Here is a 21,817-nt window from a genome sequence, read left to right on the forward strand (position 1 = left end):
AAATTGAGTCTGTCATCTCAAGTGACTCCTGGGTGAACCACTTTTCAAAAATCTTTGGCCCAAACGCACAGACGCTAACATGTCCTAGATGCTACACCCATTGTGATGGCAAGACAATCCCACTGACATGAAGCAAAGAAGGAAGTGAAATATAGAGGGTGTGGCTTGGAGCCCGAGTGCAATGGCGGCCCAGAGTTGAGCTCCGATGAGCCTGCTGCCATTTTTTGCCTTTAGAACCCTTTTTCTGCCCTATCCTGCATGTTTCCTGTGGGACAAATGATGGGGGTTGCTCCTGTGTGTGGTATGGAAGTGGAGTGAAACGGTTTGGGCCCCCTTAAAGACATTTCAGTGTCGCTCCTCACAGGCGGCGTGCGTTGGGGATCAGGAGGTTGACTGTGGAGCACCCGGCAGGTGCGGACCAGAGTCTGCGAGCTGCCCGCCCTGCCCTCTGTGCTACTATTTGGGGATGCAGTGGCTGCATTCCCCAGGCTCAGGGAGACGCGTCTAAGAGCGTCCTTCTCTTAGCCCTGCCGGGCTGAGCGTACGCTGGGCAGCAAGAGGGCGCTGCCTCCTTCCTTCGCTCCTGCTCCGGAGCAGTGACAGTGGGCGCCGGACCCGGTTCCCGCAGCAGAAATCTGAAACACTTTAAAGACAGTGAGTCAGCAGGGGAGCTAGTTTGGTTCCTGTAGTGACAGAAAATATTAATTAAGGCACTTCTTTGTATCGAGTTTTAGGCAGGATTGTCACTGAGTGAAGTGGAGAACACAACTTGGGCAGGCCACTTATCACTGCGAGTCTATACCGGGCAAGGACGCTATTACCTGTTGGGGGCCACCTGTTGGGGGCATAAATCCTGCATTCTGCACACCCTGGTCTTCTGTCCCAGAGTGCAACGTGCTCCTGAGCCGCTGCCATGGGGGAGGCTTGACCAACGCGCATAAAGCAATGCGCAGGGCGGGGGGTGACTGATCGATAAGTGGACCCTGACTCTGCCAGACCAGATACCGTGACCTTATGGTTATCGGGGACCCTTCTTCGCTTTTCCTCCGTTTATCTACTTTTCTAATTTCTATCTTCTTTCCTTGGGCTAAATCATGGGGCTGGCGAGATGGGAAAAGGTAAGGCTACGGAATGGGCCCCTTGGGCACCGAAGGAAAAAAAACGACAAACAGAAAAGTGGACAGCGGTGTAATAGATAAGATAGATTCGCTACTGTTAGAGTGCACCGATAATATCTACTCCGACTCCGTGCAAACTAAACTGAGCTTAAAGGTTTCTCCCAGTGATACAGCAAAGCAAGTTCACTAAATGTTTGAAAAGCCACTTCTGAACTCCAATTTGCCAGTGCCCAAGGAGATTGAGGGTCCACCACACTTTGCTGGCTGTGAAAGACTATCTGCAACTCAAAAGGCACCAAGGATAGAATGTAGTAATAGATATTCTATACTGAGCACAGATGACACTGAACCTGTGAGATGCGTATCCACAAGGAGGAATTGTATGAGCACTGAGACAGTCATAATGCTTCAGAGCTTGATGGGGGTCATCAAAGAGCTAAGAGAGCAGGTCAAAATTATCATTGATACTGTGGGAAAGCTTGGAGAGGGCAATACCAAATATTATGTGTACTGTTGCATGGGTGGGGGAGGAGGTGGCAGGGGGAGACCGGAGACGAGTTGTGATGATGCTAATAAACCACCGATTTGTGCCGCTCCCCTCCAATTATGGGTGTCCATCCCCCTATAGTTTTACCTGTGATGCAAAATCATCTGAGAAATAGTGGGGAATGGGTGCCTTCACAGCGGCCGTGTGGAGGGGTGTGGTATGAAAAGCCCTCGGCTGAAAGCAAGGAGCAGTGGAAGGGGATACAGGGGCCTTGAGTTATTCCCCCTGATAGACCTTGGTGGCCAAGAGGTGGGGCCCCCGAGGGGGGGAGGTGTTAGTGCAGATGTAGATCTTGTTCATGTCCCCAAGTTGCCTTCTGGTTCATGGTAAGATAAGGAGTCCCTGATAAATAAAGTCGCTTATTGGCTCCGTGAAACCAGACACAGTTAGTCGATCATCAGGAGTAACATTTTAAACGTAGAGAGGCTTTCAACTCCAGATGGTACATATGACCTAATTTGAGTCTTTTATGTAAGTAATGACCTAGTGGAGGGACTAATGGCAATTGGAGCCCGTATCATTTCTAACGCACGTACTGCCATTCAACTCAAATTCTGTGCCTCGATAGATCCCTTGAGACTTCATTGTGCTAAGTCAGATAGGGGGGCAGGTGAAGAGAATAGTGGACCTAGCAGGGATTCTCCGTGACTGGAGCCTATGACCCCAAACTGTTTGCACATTGGTGTTAGGATGGGGGTAGAGAGCCTGTCAACACACCTCCCACAAAAAGAGAAAGACCTCAAGGATAGGGAGGTATTCTTTTTAGCAATTGTTCGTATATGCAGGGAGTGTTGCCGGTATTTCAATCCCATGTTGTGCCTATTGATAGAAACCTCAAGTCTAGCAACACTCCATTGGTTGTTGAACTGGTGCTGGATACGCTGGTAAGGATTGCTTCATGGAATGTAGCAGGAATAGCTAAACTACTGCCCGACGCCGAGTGGGGTAAATTAATTGACACCTTCGATATATGCCTATTTCAGGAAACATGGTGCCTTACACCCTTTTATAGAAATGGGTATACAACCTTCAGTGTCGAAGCAACTAAGACTGTAAAGGGTAGGCCCTCAGGGGGCTGGGCATTTGGATCAAAACCACGCTTCGATGCAGAATTAGTATTTTGCCCTGCGATTCTAAAGATATTCTAGCACTTAGACTTCTGCTTCCTTCCGGCCTATCTCTAACAATATACAATCTATACAATGGAGTAGAGGGTAGATATGAAGAAACTACCACCATTAACCAACTGGAGCAATTTTTTTTTTTACCATTAAAGAGTATTTTATCAGCTTTATTTCGGTCACTAGGACCATAAAAGAATGCAACAAGTATACAGAAAGAAATATGTCACATACAAGAGTGAGTTAAAATCCATCATGAAACAATTGAACTAAAATTGTCAGAAGTGTTCAGTCAACAGTATTTAGTTTTATGCAGCGGTTGCGACTAAACCACATAGCCGTTAAAAATTTTGCAATTGCGAATACAATTGGAGCCGATAAATCTGTTTTTAAAATTCTAAATGCTGGGAGATGCTGCCTAAAGCCCAGATTTTTGAGCAGTGGGACGAGCCAGTAGTTCCTAGCTCTTTGGTAAGCTGGACAAAAGAATATGATGTGCAAATCGGTCTCTCGCAAATGAGCACAGGCTGGGCATTGTGCTGTAAGCTGGGAGTGTGTCCAGCGGTCCGTGTACGCCCTGAGTGGGAGAGTACTATAACGCCATTGCATATATAGCTTCCTTGTGAATGTTGGGCCAATATCATCAAAAGCAAGCTCCAGATGATATGAGTCTTTGAACTTCAGATAGGGACCCTGCTCGAACATTCTTGATTGAAACGCGTAGGTTGTGCTCATAATAGGCCTTGGAGATAGATTTGTGTGAGATCCTGCAACATGCATTTCCTGGATCAAACCACAGATCTGACCTTCCTAATGACTCGCATGTTTGTTTGACATATCTTAACCATGGAACTTGGGCGACTTTTGCAAGGCGCAGAATCTCTTGGAGCTCAACTCTATAATTAAAAAGTTCCGGTGTGCTCCATATTTTGCGCCAAAAAGTTATGGGTTTGAGCCCGAGCTCCTCTGTAATGGGTCTTAGGCCCAGATCTAGTCTTAATGGTAATAGTGGAGTGCTAGATGGTAAAGCTGCCAATTGCCTTAGGAGGTTATTCTCCGTGACCTGCAATTTCTGGGCGACTGTGTGTCCCCATATTTCACCCCCATATAGCACAGCCCCTCTTGCCTGGGTTTTATAGATTTGTAGGCGGGGACCAAATGGTTTATAGATCAATCCTTTTGTCATCCTACACATGCCACCCGTCATCTGGATCAGTTTCCAATTTGCCTTAGTTCGGTGTGAGTCCCAAGTCATAGACTGGTTGATTGTTACCCCCAGATATTCGAACGTGTAAACCCTCTCTAATCTGGAGGACCCTATCAAGGGACTCGGGCGTGTTGAGGAGGGCGGGTTGAAGATCATGTAATTGGTTTTGGAAGCGTTGATCTCAAAACCACGCCTCAGACAGAAATCCGCAAATCCGTCCAACACCCCTTGTATACCCATGGGGGATTTGGAAAGCAGCAGGGTATAATCTGCAAACATAATGGCAGGAACCCTGCTGCCAGCCAACCTAGGGGAACATAATGGCAGGAACCCTGCTGCCAGCCAACCCTGGAGCAACTGCTTTTGAAAGATGGGGGAAGACCTTACCTTGGCGGCAGGAGATCTTAACTCAACCTTTGAACTGATGGCTGGTGTCCCACATGATTTAACGTGTGAGACAGTTAACCATTGGGGTTTACCTCACTTAGAACTACCTAAAGTAAGATGCACTCCAAAAGCAGGCCAGTTGCTGGCATTAACACTTAACTTTAATCTCAGAGCCACAAATGGTAGATGTCCCTTGGATCGCCAGGGCAAAATCACTTTTAATAGACTGGGCCATTGCAGTAGAACAGACTAATTCCTGGTACATGTTGAGCTTTGGCCTGCTATCAAGGACATGGAAGTGACTACGAATTAAATCAACTTCACACCGTGGGGGCAAGGGTAACTGTGAGATAGGAGAACTCTAGACCACCAACAACCTTAGATCCATCAGGTGGGATTGGTTAGCTAAAAAACCCTCAGCCCTCGATACTCTCAAGGGATTTGTTACTGCAGACTATGAACATCTGTCTAAACTCTCCAGCACATTAAGAAATGATGTGATGGCAAAAACCCATGACAAGTTAGGGGGGAAATAAGAGATGTCTTGAGAAAACCTAGAAGAAAAGAGAAATTTTGCCCAAAGCCTGAATCTTGGTATAATGATGCCTGTAGATTGGTTAAAGGTGAGCTCCTTTGCTCCATCAATTCAGATCCCAAGTAGAGATTGCTACATCTAGGGCACACTATAGGAAAGTGCTTATTAACGCAAAGAAGGAGTGGGAAGATTCGCTATGGCTGAACCTGCGTGAGGCTCTGGTAACTAAGAACACCAAAGTATTTTGGAGAGCAGCAACTGTGGCCTTATGTGGAAACAAGCTAATGCTTTATTTCTGCATTCAATCAGAGGAGTGGGTAACACACTTCGGTCAACTGTACTCAAACAAGCTTAGGATGGCGAATGTTTGTGGTGTCCAAATAGATAGTGATGTCTCCTTTGAGCCCAATAACTTGCTATTTTCGCTTAGTGAGAACGTAAAGGCAATTGATTCCTGTGTTTCAGGTCATGCCCGAGGGCCTGACAGGATACCCAACGACCTATATAGAGAAACCCCAGAAATCTGGGGTCCATATATCAATCTTCTAAACAGTATCCTTTCAGGCAGGGACACCCCCACTCTTGGAAGCTAGCTGAAATAGTCACCATCTTTAAGAAGGGGGATCGTGCATTTCCAGCGAACTATAGGCCGATTAGCCTTATAGACTCCCTTCAGAAAATTTCCTGCAAACAGGTGCTTGATCATCTTCAGGACTGGATTTGTGAGGGGAATATCATTTCAGAGTGCCAGGCAGGTTTTAGACCAAATGTAAGTACCATAGATCCGATTTTTCGTTTCATTTGTACTTACTTGAGGGAAGTGACTATCAATATGGGAAACTTATATGTTGCCTTTGTTGATCTACGAGCAGCCTTTGATATGGTCCCCAGAGGCAAGCTATGGGGAGTCCTAGAAGGAATGGGAGTTCTGGCTCCCCTTCTGAACATTTAAAAAAAGCTGCATGCTGACACCTTGGCCCTAGAGAGGTGGGGGAGGATGAGGCGCTAACGGAAGCAATCCATATTGACAAAGGGGTAAGACAGAGGAATGTATTAGCACCCACAGTGTTCATTCTGAATATAAATGATGTTATAAAATCTTTGAGCAGAGATGGGTGTGATGCTACAAAAATAGGAGAGCAGAGAGCCCCTGCACTCCTCTTTCCAGATGATACACTGCTTATCTCTAAGTCGCCACAAGGGCTCCAACAACTGCAGAATGACTTAATGAACTTAACAGCTCCAAAACAAAATGTATTATTTTCTCCTCCAGAACAACAACAAGAGCAAGAAGCAGTTGTATGTGGGTGATGCCTCCTTAGAAGTAGTGGCTGAGTTTGATTATCTTGGTATGAAACCTACAAAGAATTTACATTGGGTTTCACAGATAGAAAGGGGACAGCTCTCCCCGATACAACAAATGGAAAATATAGCAAAAATCCACAGGAAAGCTATATCCAGAAGGGCGGCACCTGCGTTAGAGATCTACAATGTCAAGGCTCTAGGAGCAGTTTTGTACGGTGCAGAGCTATGGGGTTGCTCAAAACACAGTAATTTGTCAGTAATTTAACACAAATTCTTTAGATATTTGTTAAAACTTCCGGATGAGAACCCCTTTGACTCCACTTTACTTAGATTTGGCCCAGAAAAAAATTATTCACAAAATCGAGCTCAGAGTGCTTATGTTTTGGTATCGGCTATGGTCTATCACAGCACTTGAGCCCTATAGGGTGGGCCTCTGTGATTTAATGACACCAACACATGTGAGCAAGAGTTTGTGGCTCCGTACTCTTAAGAACCTGTTACAGAGGTTAAGCCTTGACATATACGGGACCAACCAGAAACCCTGTGTCTGATCCATAAAACTAGTCTCAAAGCTGTTTATTGGGGTAATGCTGAATCGGACAACATACTAAATTGTAAAGGAACGCTATCTGCTGTTTTTATTGATTTTAAACTGACCCCGTTATTCGAGAGCACTATTGATTAAATTGTTCCTGCACTAGCAAGGAAGCTATACCTACAGTTTAAGTATGGGTGCCTATCTGTTAAATCTTTTAAAAGGAAATGGTGTAAAGAAGTGGACATGGTGGTTGAAAATTGTACCTGTTGCCAAGGTGGACCAAAGTCACTTGAGCATGTTCTATTTTTTGGTCCTTTGTATAGTCAGTCTTGAGCTAAATGGATAGTTCCACCTTGCAGAAACCTGGGAGTAAGTAAGTACAAGGAGGCATACAGAATACTGCAGACAGACACATCTCGTATTATTGTATTCTGTGTAGCCAAGTTCCTAATGACAATGTGGATTAGGCGTGCCTAGTGTTCTCTTGGTGGGCCACAGGCTACCACTCATTGAAGGGTCCCTCCATACTGTATTGTGCCACTTGGATGAGCTCCGGCGGACCTATGTCTTTCAATATTTATAGACGATATTCTTTGTATTTTATTCTCTGTTTTTAAAAGAAAAACATTTTCATGGTGAATTTCTGTTGTCTTTTAAAATTAAATTTTTATCTCTTTATTGTGTTGCTATTGTGCCAGCAAAATGAGCACTTTAAGTGTCTTATGTTGTTATTTGTGTTTGTATGTTTCTTGTTCTATGTCGTACTTTTTTGATCTATAGTGATCGAAATAAAGTTTTTACTGACTGACCGGCTACGCACATTAGAGATCTAGCCTCCAACTGGGAACTAAGTAGATCTATTGAGGTCTCTGATGTTACTTTAGCAATTGAAAATTGTCCCTCCGAGAAAGCCCAGGACCCGATAGAATCACCTCAGATGTGTTTAAATCCCTACCATAGTTTTGGGCACCCTTAATAACAAATGTCCTAAGATGTGCAATCATCGGGCCTCTGGTTAAAACCTAGGAAAAGGCAGCCATTATTCCCATTTTCAAAATAGCAAAATAAAACCCAGTCACACGGCTATCGGTCAATTTCACTCCTAGATAGGAAGGTAAAGATCCTAGGGAGGGTCGTATTGGCCAAACTTGAAAGTTAGGGTGCAGAGACCCAGGGGCTATCAGATTTACAGTTTGAGTTTCGACCAGGTTTGGGAACAGTGGAGCAGACATTAAATCTGTCTCGTATAGTCTAAAAATACACAAAGGCAAAAAAAGGATATGTCCATTTTGCCTTTAAGGACCTAACATGTGCATTTGACACAATGGATCGCTACAGATTATGGTCAATGATGTCTGAACTAGATATAGACAGCGACGTTATCTCCTTGCTGCATAGGCTTCATGCACACACCACAGCTAGAGTGTGCTACACTACGAATGGGGATCTCATCGAAGATTTTACATCAGTAGCAGGGGTTAGGCAAGGGCTGTGTTCTGACCCCATCACTTTTCTTAATTTATAATAATGCACTTGGTAAACACTTAGTAAAGACCAGAAAAGATATCTCCAAAATCAACTCACGAGAAATACCTGTCTTACTTCATGCAGATGACACTGTACTTATTGCTCGAACAGCTAATGGTCTTCAATCTCTGTTTGATGCTTTTAATATTTTTATGGACATCCTAGGACTTAAAACTAACAGAACCAAGTCATTTATAATTAAATAAGGCCCAAAAATGTCGAAGACCAGAAAGTTTTTGCTTGGTGTAGAAGAAGTGGAAAAAACCTCCCACTTCACTTACCTGGGTGTCCCTACTGATATTAAATTAATTGGAAGTTTTGATTGAATATTAAAGTAATGCAATTTCAAAGGGCAATGGACGCAGTCAGGGATGTGGAATTCCTATAGCCCGACGCCCAGGACATATTGTTTGGGGTCAAGGGCAACAAGTTTTAATGTGCATTTTGTCCTTGGGGCAAGCAGGCCCAACCCCCTGCAGCACAAACCCTTTGGCTGCCAGTTTGCAGTACCACATTAAGACTCAGGGAAGGGCACTGCCTGCAGTTAAGTTATTATTTGTGTGCATATATCTTAATGCTGTTCAAACTTGTACTTATGGTTCATTAATTGAAAGGCTTTATTATTAGGGTGAGCGCTCTCAGTAAATGTAAGTTCTGACTGCACTACTGACAGTGGTTCCAGTATAAAAATGTGGACACACGGTTTCAAAGTTTAGCAATGTGAGGCTATGCATATTGCTCCCAGAATGCTCTCTGATTAGATGCAAATATTTGCAGAAGCTTGAAAGCAAGATTAATGATTCTTTGCTCTCAATATAAAATGTTCCTAAAATATGAAAGTAGGAAAAGAATGTTTTTGCTAAACTACTGTAACATTTTAGGTAACATTTCTTTGCAGCATCATTTAGTAAAATGTGTTCATGCATGGTAGTATTTCCCCAAAATATTCATATTAGAAAATCAGTGTAACCAGTTTCAATTAGATTTTTGGAAACATAAAAATAAACAAGTATTGGCAAAGCCAGTAGGTCTGAAATGGTGGTCAGCTTTTTAGTTTTGGCAATGCGTGACTTGTTTTGGCATGGTTTTTGTTAAACCATATTGATGTGAGAGCTGCTGGACCCTCACCATTATAACAAGCATTGGTAAAAGCAAAAAATGTTTTGGTCTCAAAAAAGCACACACTGCCACATTAGTTACTGGCACTGAACAAAACTACTATGTGTGCCGATATGCTCCTTGTGAAAGAGCTGAATGCTATCACTCACTGTGAAGCCAGCCGATATAGAAAGAGAATTTTTTAAAAACGCAAAAAGTCATGACCAAATTAGGGGCCCAATTATTAAAGAAAGTCTCAAAAGTGCACTCTTGGTATATGTCCTTGCATTAAGGGCAGCTTTATGGCGTTCGTGAATTCACAAGAATTTACAGCAGTAGGGCAAGACATAGTACTCCTAAAAAATATTTGTGAACTGCATTTTAGCATGAGCAAATATGCATGTGTAGATTTGCTCATGCGAAAACCTGAGTGTTTGCAAGTTTATTTTCCCTCCAACCACTTTTTTCCCCAACTCTGGAAGAAGGTTTTTGTCTGCCATTGTCAGGAGTAAATTTCCAACATTTCTCAGTATTGGAAAAGATTAGAGAAGAATTGTTGAAAACCATTAAAACATGCAAGTTAGTAGGTTTGCATAGACTCAAAAGGACATTCCAACCTTGGAACTATTGTTTACCACTACCTTCAGTCCCAGTATGTAGATCTGCGGAAACGGACCAACATAAAGGGATTGCTAGTATTCAAACACTACTATGGTATGAACCCTGGCATAACCAGAGAGGCTATATAAGAGCTCTTATATAATGAGATTGCTGCCATAATCTGTCGCCACACAACATGGCACCAAAGGGACAAGTAGATTTATGAAGCAACCTGCCCCATGGACAAGTAGATATTTTAATAAATTCCACACCCCTGGCAGTTTTTTAGATTTGCAAAAAGGCTGGAACATAAACCCATAAGCGAGCAGCTATGTAATTTTAAAAGTACGTTTTTATAGGTTGCAACATTTGAGGGTGGGTATCTGGGGACACGCAAACTGTAAAGCCCTCCAATTCTACAGATTCTGTCTGCCCCACACTCCACTCCAACATCATTTTGCCACGATGAGGTAGGCTAAACTATCTGGAGGATTATATCAAATTACAACTCCTCCTATTATGGCAGTGTATTGGGAAAAATCCAGAAGCCCAAATATGTAGGTAAGTGTTGTTGGACTGCATAAATCTGGATAACTGCCTAGTTATCCCTTGGCTCAAATCTATCAAAATGGGCTTTAAAAGTCTGGGCATCCCAGCTTTTTATCATAACCCAGCTCTTTTATTCAACATGTACTCAGCAAATATAAAAAAGCTTTTTTATCAACTTGTGCAATCGGCATAACTGGGTGATAGCTGGGAAAGAGCAGAGTAATCTTTTGGGCTCTACTACTATGCCCAGCATTTGTTTATTGCAGAGGAAAGACAGAAGTTCTTACTTAAAAGTTTTCGACTTTAAACTATACACTTCTTGGTAGCCTATCCCATAGAAGATACCTGGTTTTCATCCCTCCCCTTTGTCACTGTGAAATCCCAGCCAAACAAAGAACTCTGCATTTACTTTATTTTGCACATTTTACCTACATCAAAGAAGGCAATTAATGCGCCCCATATTGCGTGCTTTGGATTCTAGATCTCACATAGCAACGTTTTTCTTATCTGCAGTGTCTGGGAAATGAAACTGTTATTATCGTTGTTTTAAATTATATCTTAAATTCCCTGAGATTACAATCTAAATACTGAAAACTTTACAATATTTTGCTACTATCACACTATTTAATGGATCTTCTAGATGTTTGTATGACCTATTTTTATAAGTGTCTTTTTCCTGACCTTTTCATCATGTATAAATCATTCTGGACTGTGTATTTTATCATGTGACATTTATGGCACGGCAGAGCTGAATAAAGAATTTTGACTGAGATAGCATTAGTAGTCGATGTAGAGTAATTCCTTTAATATTATGTGCACCAAATCCTGTTGGTGCTGATACTACACATGACATATTTAAATCTGCAGTCTTCTGTAGATAACCGGTGAGAACTTTAATAAGAAAGCTTTTCCCCGTGCCAGCTAGTCCACTGATATGCAGTATGGGTTACTGCAGTAATTACGTTTCTTCTCGTGGAGAAATCCATGCTCTATTTTATCTTTAGCGTAGTTGTAAATTTCTTTCTGCTCATTGTTCAGTTGCTCTCACAGTTCGAAATCCACAGTTTTCTCTCTTGCTTGGTGAATTACATTCTCCATCTCATTCATTTCTATAGCTGCTTCATTTTGAATTATTGGTTCTCCAAGAGGATCTTGACTGTCTGGTGTAAAATTTTGGCTGCTTTGTGAACTCCCTCTGGCTAACTTAGCAGCAATTGTTTCTTCCTGTTCAATCTCATCTTTCAACATATGCAGAGAGGTTGAAAAAACAGAAAACTCAATACTGTTTTTCACTGCATTGATTCAGTTTTCATAACTGTCAAAGTTTCCAAGTAAATCTGATTCAGTTTGCCATAGCTTAAAACTGCAAAAGTGTCAACTAGAAAAACGTACTTCTCTCTGCAGTTTGGCTATTAAGCTTCCTGTAGTAATTAGATTTCCTTTGTTGTATCTCACCATACAAGCCACCTTAGATAATGTAGCCCCTGTGATGCAACAGACCCACTCTCCAAAACTCACATCCATTAGATGGTACTTCCCTGCTTTACAAACTGAAAAGAGCCAATGTAAAATACTGGAACGGATATGGCGACACTCGCACAATGGGCAAGACAAAGAGAGATACAAAGCTGCACTGTCCTCCTATCATAAAAATATTAAATCCGCTCGCAAGCTACACATCACTCATCAACTGGAGCAAGCAGGGAACAATTCTAGAACCCTCTATCAGATCCTGAAATATTACACCAATCCCAGGGCTTGCGAAACTGCGGAATCCCCCTCACAGCTGCTGTGCGACAATATAGCTTCTTTTCTAAATCAGAAAATCGAAGACATCTACCAGAAAATTATCTCAACCAATGAAATTTCATCGCACCCTTCAACCGTATATCCTGTCTCCTCTAACAATACCTCACAGCTCGTCTGCTTTCCCTTACTCACTCCAGTTGAGGTTGATTCTCTCCTTACCAAAATTAAATCTGGTTCCCCCTAGATATTATTCCTGCAAAAATCTCCTCCTCATTTTCCGCACAGTTAGCCACACACATCTGTACCATTCTTAATAATTCCTTGAGGACAGGCAGACTCCCCTTAGAATGGAAAGCAGCTCAAGTTGTACCCATTCGTAAAAATCTTAAGATCTCCACATCTGAGCTTTCCAATTACCGTCCCATATCTTTGCTCCTCCTTCAGAGCAATCTTATACAAAAGCACATAAACAGACATTTGTCTGATTTTGTTGAAACCTCTCACTGCCTTGATGTCTCCCAGTCAGGTTTTCGGGCCAAATACAGTACCGAATCTGCTCTGATTGAGGTAACTGATAACATCAGAATGGCCCTGGACAATGGTCAGGCGGCACTACTGGTGCTGCTTGACCTATTGGCGGCGTTTGACACCATCTCGCACCAGATCCTACTGGAGAGACTTCAGGGCATTGGAGTTCGGGGGGCTGCATTTAAATGGTTGACAGACTTTCTTACACATAGAACCCAGACGGTTACATGGTGGACCTTTAGATCTAAAACCACCAAAGTTACCAAGTGGGTACCTACTAACATTTATGTTACCCCCTTGGCCAAACTAATGAGGAACTTAGGGTTCAGTTCCATCTCCTAGGCGGACGACACCCAGCTCCTCCTCACCTTTGATAAAAACAGATCTGATATACAACTCATCTTTTCTGAGGACATGAAGACCATTGCTGCCTGGAAGAGGACCAACTTCCTCCAACTGAACGCCGAGAAATCGGAGATCATGCTGTTTGGAGGAGCAGCTATAAACTGGACTCCCAGATGGTGGCCAGAGGAGCTGGGCAAGGCCCCTTCTCCTAAGGAAGTGGTCAAGAAATTAGGAATCAGGATCGACCAGAACCTCACACTCGATGCCCACGCCACTACTACTGCTGGCTTCTGCTTCCACACACTCAGCTTACTCAGAAGAGTCTTCCCCCTGTTACCATCCTCCACTAAAAAAACATTGATGCAAGCCCTAGTATTAATCCGTCTGGACTATTGTAATGCACTGTTAGCCTCGGCCAACGTAGCCTCCCTAAACAAGTTACAAGTTGTACAGAACACGGCTACTCGTCTAGTAGCAAATGCCCCACCCAGAACAGCTCCTATCCCACGTCTTAATAAACTCCACTGGCTCCCTGTGGGAAAGCGGGTGAAATTTAAGATACGCTGCACTGTTTATAAAGCCCTCAATGGACAGGGGCCTTCCTACTTGTCTGATAAACTTATCAAGTACACCCCCCCCACGGCCCCTTCGATCAGGCTCCAAGCTACTCCTTTGCACCCCTAGAATTAAAAAGGCTCACAAGGGTGGCAAAGCATTTTCACATCTTGCCCCTACTCTCTGGAACGAATTGCCCCCCCCCAGCTTCACGATTGCCAGAGCCTCTCTCAATTCTGGAAGCTTTTAAAAACCTTCCTTTTCTGTGTCCCTCGGGTCTGGCTGAAGCACACCGTCCTAAGCGCAGTGATACATACCCCTTTGGGGTGATTCGGTGCTATAGAAATTAATAATTAATTAATTAATTAATTAATTAATCACCAAACAACTGTCCCATCTAACACCTGCATATCTTAATTCTGCTATGTCTTCATTTACATTTGTTCTTTATGTATAATGCTGAAGTACTTCATCTAGACACATGTGGGGACTCCTTCTTGGGTAGTATGTTTCAAGCACTTTAATCTTCATAATCTCTGTACTCATGGGGTCAAATTCTGCAAGGTACTGTTTTTCAGGGAAAGACTTTAATAGTCTATTAAGAGTGCTGCAAGGCCTAGGCTTACCCGGACAGTTTCTTTGGACTTGGAGAAATACTAGCTGAGCGCAACCTGTCTGAGCATTCATAGGAGCCTATTTGTTTGTGGGGAAAGCATTTTTAAACTGAAACTGTACAGTTTCTTCATAAGACTCTTTTCTGCAGAAATTTCCTCCCACATCTCTTCAACCTCTGTCTCCTCTGACTTTGTTATAGATGAAGTTACATAGCGAGCAACAACAATGGAGTTGTCTACAACAATTTGTAGATCCATACTTGCAATCCACATCTTCAGAATTACAGTGTTGTAGTCATTTATATATTTCAGAGTCCATGTTCTTCTTTGGTTGTATGTATTTTTCAGTGACTTTTGTGTCACAGTGTGTCTGTTTTCCTTTGGATCTGTATTTTCTATGAAGTATTTCCCACACCTATAAGTCTGAAATCATAGAACTTGTCTCAAATCCTTGTCAGCAGTATTGTTTGGGATGGCACAAGTCACATATACAGTTCTAGGAAAGACAAGACAGATTCATCAGTGTCTGTTCCAAACGTCAGGGCATGTTTTACCCATAACAGGATGTGAATATCTGGAGCACCTCTTGCTTGGTACTCTTTGTGGCAAAAGTAAATCAGTATAAACCACACTAGCCTCTGCGGCTAGCCGGAGGAGGGAACCAGAGGCACAGGGCGGCAGGAACAAGGCAGCCTCCAACATACAATGTTACACACAAATGGGGCTTCTCCCAGATAAGAACGACCACTAGCGCTCCAAAATCAAAATCATACTGTTAGTGTTGACATCTCACAAAAAGTGAAGGACTGGCCTCACACACCACCTGGGGTCATGCTTCATCATCGGCCATCCTCGCCCTCTAAAAACTTGGTTTGATAGAGGGCGGGCATACACCTGACGACAGGGATGCACTTCTAAACTAAGTGGGGGCCCGTGAACAGTGAATGTGATTTAAAAACCATTACAGTTGTCAAATTAATTTGAATTAGGCGGGTAACTGTTGGATATTAAAACAGTGGTGCGGTGACTCGGGGAATTTATTATCCCCTCACCACGGTGTATAGGGTCAACATGTTTCTGCCCGGTGTCCCAAAAGGGTACGCGGTATTCATCAGGACCTGTTTTAAAGCGGGCTCCGGCCTTACTAATCTCGTGATAAGGGAAAACCACTATGTGGGGGGTGACCTTTTGCCACTCCACTTGTTGAGGGGGCTCCACGGCAGCCTGTTTAAAAATGAAATAAAGCACAGAAGAACCTTAAGAGATTTCTATGGTCATTTGCAACAAACACATTCGTCCCCACAGCAATTATCGTGCGTTGTTAAACTGCGTGACATGTGTCAGTCATCTGTGCACACACAACCTGATAGTTGAGAAAAAACATCTCTCATACCTTACCCAAATTTCTTAGCCTATGTGCTCCATGGAAGGAGTGGAGGGAAGGCCCCTTTGGTCACACTCTGGGGGTGTAAAAAGAGAGAGAGAGACAAAAACCAGATAGGTTGACATGGTAGAGCCTACTTCAGTATGTGCATAGCTTCTTATCACACCCTATTAGTCTCACCCTTGGGGTCAAAACAGAAAGTTGTTTATAATGGTAAAAAATGCGGGAGCAAAGTTCATTACATGTATGCTTAGTGCGTCTCCACTCTCACCGCAACTCCCATCCACACTCTTACTTTGTCAAGGTGCGCCTTCCGCTGAAAAACCTAGCTCTGTCCGTTTCTCCTTCCCGTAGATGACTAAACCGGAATTTTGACGGGGTTTAAATAGTGTTTCTAAATTGGATAAGTGGCCCCCCAGTTATCGTAATTGCTTACACCCTTGTTGTATCCGATGTCACAATGTGCGCCATGCTATTGATGTGCCTGATCACCAGGCTCGAAAAAAATGAGGAGACGGAAATAGTTATTTCCATCCTTCTTGTATCCGGTGTCACAAACTGTGCCATGTTAATGTTGTGCCTGGTTCGCTATATTAGAGGAAACGGATGCTGTCCTCCATGCCTGCCCGCATCCGGAGTCCCTTGGAGAGACCGTCTGCAGGTCAGGCCAATACCTGCCTCAGGGCGCGACTGGGGCGGGGCTCAGAGATGGAAAGTGACGTCCCGTACGTATTCCCACTCAAGAGCTCCGGCATTGCCCGGTCCCCTGACCCTGGTGGCAAAGAAACAACAAAAACATGCTGGCCTTAGCTGCAGTCTACCGTTTGACGGCTATATACTATGTAGTACCAGCTTATATTTAAACGGTTTGATGCCCAAAGGGAAAAGCCGGCATTGATCGCCTGTACTGGATCTACGCTTAATGAGATTTTACTAAGATATCATTTTTGGAGAAATTCAAAGTCATCATAAAAACACCCGTTCACGATATGTGGTATTTCGTGAGTGTTGGATTTGGTGTAATGTGTGTCACAATAATCATCACAGTTAAGCTGAGAGGTTAAATGAAAGCGTAGTGGGAGATTTTAAATGTTCCTTAATGTTTTCTAAAAACTACTGGTATTTGGAGCCAAATGTATACACAATAATGGTTTATCAATGTTTCTTGACGTTTTAAAAAAACCACCGGTGTTATGAGAACAAATTACGCCCAGTATTGGTCTAACAGTAGGTAGAGTGGATACATCTCATCCCATCTGCAGCCATGGAATTTCGTTATTTAGACCATTATCCCATGTGTGTAGGCGGTACACCCATCGTTGTTCCCTGATATGTAAGTTTCTGGAGATCTCTGACTTTCGTTTTTTCATAACTTCTAAAACCACCCAGTTTAGGTCAGAGACTTTATGGTTTTGTTCCAAGAAGTGTTTCGTCAGTTTTGTGTTTGATTTTTTGCAACGGATTGTGCTCCGGTGCTCGTTGATATGAGTCTTTACTTTCCTCCTGGTCATTCCCACATACGAGATTGAGAGGGCATTTTAATAAATACACCACATTCTCGGTGTTGCAGTTGCTGAAGTCCTTCAGCTTCCATGGGTTGTTTGTGCCTATATCTACTTCTTTAGTAGTGTATGTAAGTGTGCAGGCCACGCAACTTCCACATGGGAAATGTCCTGTGGGTCTCTGATGGTTCCAAAGTGTTGTTTGTTCTACCACTTCCTGGGTCTGTGTTTTAGAATGGACCAAATCATCACGTAGGTTCCTGCTCCTTTTGAACGCAAAATGCGGTGGTTCCCATTGCTTCTGTGAGCTATTAAGGATATGCTATTTCTTCCTTATGATGTTCTGGACTTTATTTGATACGTGGTTACACATACCATACGTTCAGTTTTTTCTCCTGTGGTGGGTTCCAAAAGGGCTTCCTGGTTATTATTTCTGGCGCTTTTCCTTGCTTTTTTGATCATCTTCTTACGATAATGTCGTTCCCGTCTCCCTTCAAGTTGTTCCGCTTGTTCATTGTATGTTTGTATGTTGGAGCAGTTCCTCCGTACTCTGAGGAATTGCCCTACTGGTAGGTTCTGCTGTAACGCCCTCTGGTGATAACTTTCGTATAGGAGTAGGCTGTTCTTGTCGGTGGGTTTGTTATGCACTTTGGTACAGATGCCTTCTGTGGTCATTGTGATGTCAAGGTCCAAGAAGATGGCGTGATTCTTGCTAATGGAATGGGTGAATCTGAGGTGTTCGTCCTTTGTATTAGCCCACTGAACAAATGCTGTTGCGTCTTCTGGTGTCCCCTGCCATGTGATGAAAATGTCATCTATATAGCGCTTCCAGGTTTTCAGTTGCGCCGCATATGGGTTACTTTGATGTAAGATATGGTCCTCCTCAAATTGGTGTACAATAAGACACGCCATGCTCGGGGTGATGGTGCTGCCCATCGACGTGCCTTTGATCTGGTGGTATATGACCTCTTCAAATTTGAAATAATTTTTGGTTAATGCCACCTCTGCGCATTCCATAATGAAATGTCTTGGAGTCATAAACTCCCAATCCAGGTTCAGCAGGATCTGTTCGACAACAGCCAGAGTTCGCCTCTGGGGAATACTCGTGTAGAGCGCCTCGATGTCCATTGTTATAAACAGGTCATTGGTGGTGTTGATTCCCATGTCTCGTAGTTGACACAGGACATCCTTTGTGTCTCTCAGATATGAAGGAGACCTTTGTACAATTGGTCTCAGGAACCAATCGCAGAATTGCGAGAAGGGTTTCAAGATGGATCCGATGCCTTAGACGATTGGTCGTCCTGGAGGGGGCATCTTATACTTGTGTAATTTTGGTAGAGTGTAAAACCTCGGTGTCCTCGGGCTGTTGTTTATGAGGAATTCCGCTTCGTATCTGGTAATCCAGTCATTAGTCAATCCCTCACCAATCATGCTTCTTATTTTATTCATAATCCGCGTAGTCGGGTCACTCCGATGTACCTCATACCTGGTTGTATCTGACAGTAGTCGGATACATTCGCCTTGGTACACTGTCTGGTTCATTAGGACAATGGCCCCATCTTTATCCGCCAGTTTGATCACCAAATCGGTATTGGTTTTAAGTTTCTCGAGTGCTATTCTTTCTCCTCTCATCAGGTTTTGGAACCCCTTTGTGTTGTTAAAGTCGATCTCCTCAATTTCTTTTAGGACTGTCTGTTCTAAGGCCAGTATATGACATGAGATGTTCTGATTTGGTGGAGAAAAGGTCGATTTCTTTCTGAGGCCGGTATTTGTGTTTTCATCATGTTCCTTTTGTGCATCGCCGAAGTAGTCCCTCAGTTTGATTTTTCTAAAGAACTGAGCTAGTTCCATATTTAGGACAAATGGATCATTAGTGGACGAAACCAAGCCCTTTGGAGAGTATAGATTCCTCATCCTTAGAAATTGGGTGGTCAATGATGTTCACAATGTTCATTAAGTTTTGCTTGTTGTCGGTCGTTGCCCCTCCCTCTGCTCCGTGTTACTGCACCCACTGTATTGGGGGTTTCGTCCTCTCATTATACTCTGGTGTTTCGTCTTTGTTTTTGTCTGCCTCTTCCTCTGCCCCTATCACTGAATAAAAAAGGCTGTGGGCCCTGTTGGAATCCGAATCCTGGTGGGTAGTAATGTTGTGGCCAGAAACCATAGGGGTGCATTGTGTTACGATTCACCGTTAGCTCACACAGAATCCTAAGACGAGTCGTAACATTGAAGCATGTTCCACTTCCTTATTTGTTCATTGGGGCGTCTACTTTTTTTTTTTTTTAACAATTTTTATTAACAGTAATTTTGCACCTTTCCTTATACAGAGTTCATGTTCACGACACAGGTTGTATTCATCTCTGTCAACATTAACATAGGTGATAGCACTTTGTAACGGCCATACGTCATCTGTACATACAACACAGGTAACCTCCTGCAAGCATTCCCATACGTGGACCCCATCCCCTCTAATAGTGAAGTGTACCTTCTACATTATTCGCTGAGGTCGGACTCTGATCCCGACAACGGGGGTTCGCATATATGACCCCTGAATGTGTTCCATTTTCCCCATATCCTCTGCCATCGCCGGGGGCAACCCCTATTACCACATACCACCTTCTCCGCTACCATGGCGCCATCTAAGTCACGATACCACCATGCGTGCGAGGGGATTGCTTGCGCCCCCCAGTGTCGTGCAACATTCCTCTTTGCCAATACTAGTCCTATGGTCACCCAGGTTTGTTCCGCGTGGTTTAGGTCTGTATCATCCCATATATTCAATAAACACATCCGAGGCTCAGGGGGAACCTCACGACCGGTTACTCGGGAGACTGTTGCCATAACCTCCCTCCAATATCCGGCAATGGCAGGGCAGTCCCAAATCGTATGAAAAAAGGTACCCTGGAGGCCGCATCCCCGCAGGCAAAGCGGATCAACCGCTCTCCCCATTTTATGTAGCGTGGATCTAGTGTAGTATATCCTGTGCAGCATTTTAAGCTGCACCAATTTTAGTTTGGACAAAACCGCCACCTCCCGCGGGGACGCAGTCGCCTCTTGCCATTCGTGCTCATCCATGTCCCCTATGTCTACCTCCCATTTCCGTTTAAGAAGTTCTGTGGGGTCTTTTTGATGGTTCACTAACTTACGATATGTCAATGATATAGCTTTCTTGGTCAGATAGTCTGTGAGTAAACGATCCTCGAGTGGGGAGGACTCAGGTGGGGTGGTCCCTCTAGGTATGGCATTCCTCAAGGCATGTTGAATTTGCAGAAATTTGAAACTTTCCGCCCGTTGCAGCTGATATTCTATCTGCAGTTGCTCAAACGGGACCATCTCACCCCGCTTCCAGAGGTCACCGACCCTGGAGATGCCTATCAGGTCCTACCCCGCAAATTCCTTACTTAAATGCATCATGCCTATCGCGGGAGAGACCCATAGTGGTGTCTGTCGAGTGATCACCCCCTCCCAACCAAGCCTGCGCTGCACCGTGTGCCATATGTGTAGGGTGTGTTTTGTGGGGCCCGTTATCTTATGCCTATCCATGCGCAGGGCCGGATCATCCTGCGGCGCATGCAGTCACTGATTGATTACCATGAGCTGGGAGGCCCAGTAATACAAGCGTATGTTGGGTAGGGCAATTCTCCCGTCGTACCAACTCCTCATCAGTTTGCAGAGAGCTATGCGGTGCGGCCCGCCCTCCCACAGCAGACTGCCCACCTCCGCCTCCACCAATTTAAAGTAGGAGTCTGGGATCGGCATGGGCGTGTTTTGTAGCACATATAGGAAGCGCGGGAGGGCCATCATCTTGAACAGGGCTGCTCTTCCCAGCAAAGTCAGCGGAAGAGAATGCCAGTGTTTGACATCGCTCTGGAGTCTTCGGAGGGGCGGAAGTAGGTTGAGTTCAAAGAATAGGGCTGGGTCAGGCGTGATGTTAATGCCGAGGTATCGGAAACCATTCACCGCCACCGATAGTGTTACTCCTCTAGGGAGTTGTGGTATGGGTCCATGTAGGACGTAAAGTACTGACTTTGCCCAATTGATCAGATAACCGGATAATCTACCGTACGATTCACAGATGTTCAGCAGGCTACTGATAGACCATTTTGGCCGCGTCAGGTATACCAAGATATCATCTGCATAGAGCGAGATATGGTCGTCCCAGCTCTCAGTCCACTTCAGTCCTGTGATGACCGGATCCTGCCTAATCCATGCCGCCAAGGGCTCCAGCACTAGGGCGAACAGCAGTGGGGAGAGAGGACACCCCTGCCTAGTTCCTCGCCCCAGCGGAAAGTCCTCCGATAGCCGTCCGTTCACCGCCACCTGTGCCAGAGGCGCGCTATATAACAAACGCACCCAAGCACAAAATTTGGGCCCAAAACCAAAACGCGCAAGCACTGCAAAGAGGAAGGGCCATTCCACGGGGTCAAACGCCATACTGGTATCCAGCGATATGATAACCGCATCCTCCTGAATGCAGGGCCCTCCGGCCAGTATGCCATGCAACCGTCTAATATTCATCGCTGTGTTGCGTCCCAGCATAAAGCCGGATTGGTCAGGGAGTATGAGCGTCTGCAAATGAGGCTGTAGACGGGTCGCTAGCACCTTCGC

The 21,817-nt window shown here is 44.2% G+C and overlaps 1 protein-coding gene across 6 annotated transcripts in view; it reads right to left on the reverse strand.

Annotated features, from left to right (window-relative positions):
* Positions 1 to 21,817, reverse strand: part of LOC146796157 (uncharacterized) — a 171,760-nt gene that overhangs the window by 96,538 nt on the left and 53,405 nt on the right. For 2 of the 6 annotated variants that reach the window (XR_014969548.1, XM_085628565.1), the window contains exon 3: positions 15,722 to 15,783. The exons of 3 other annotated variants lie outside the window; for them this stretch is intronic. The gene's annotated coding sequence lies outside the window, so the exon portion shown is untranslated. Of the gene's footprint in view, positions 1 to 15,716; positions 15,784 to 21,817 lie in introns of all 6 variants that reach the window. One more of the 6 variants, XR_014969546.1, reaches the window with a different exon arrangement.

This window comes from Triturus cristatus, chromosome 10 (genome assembly GCF_964204655.1).
Source record: "Triturus cristatus chromosome 10, aTriCri1.1, whole genome shotgun sequence".
NCBI classification, from domain to species: Eukaryota; Metazoa; Chordata; class Amphibia; order Caudata; family Salamandridae; genus Triturus; species Triturus cristatus.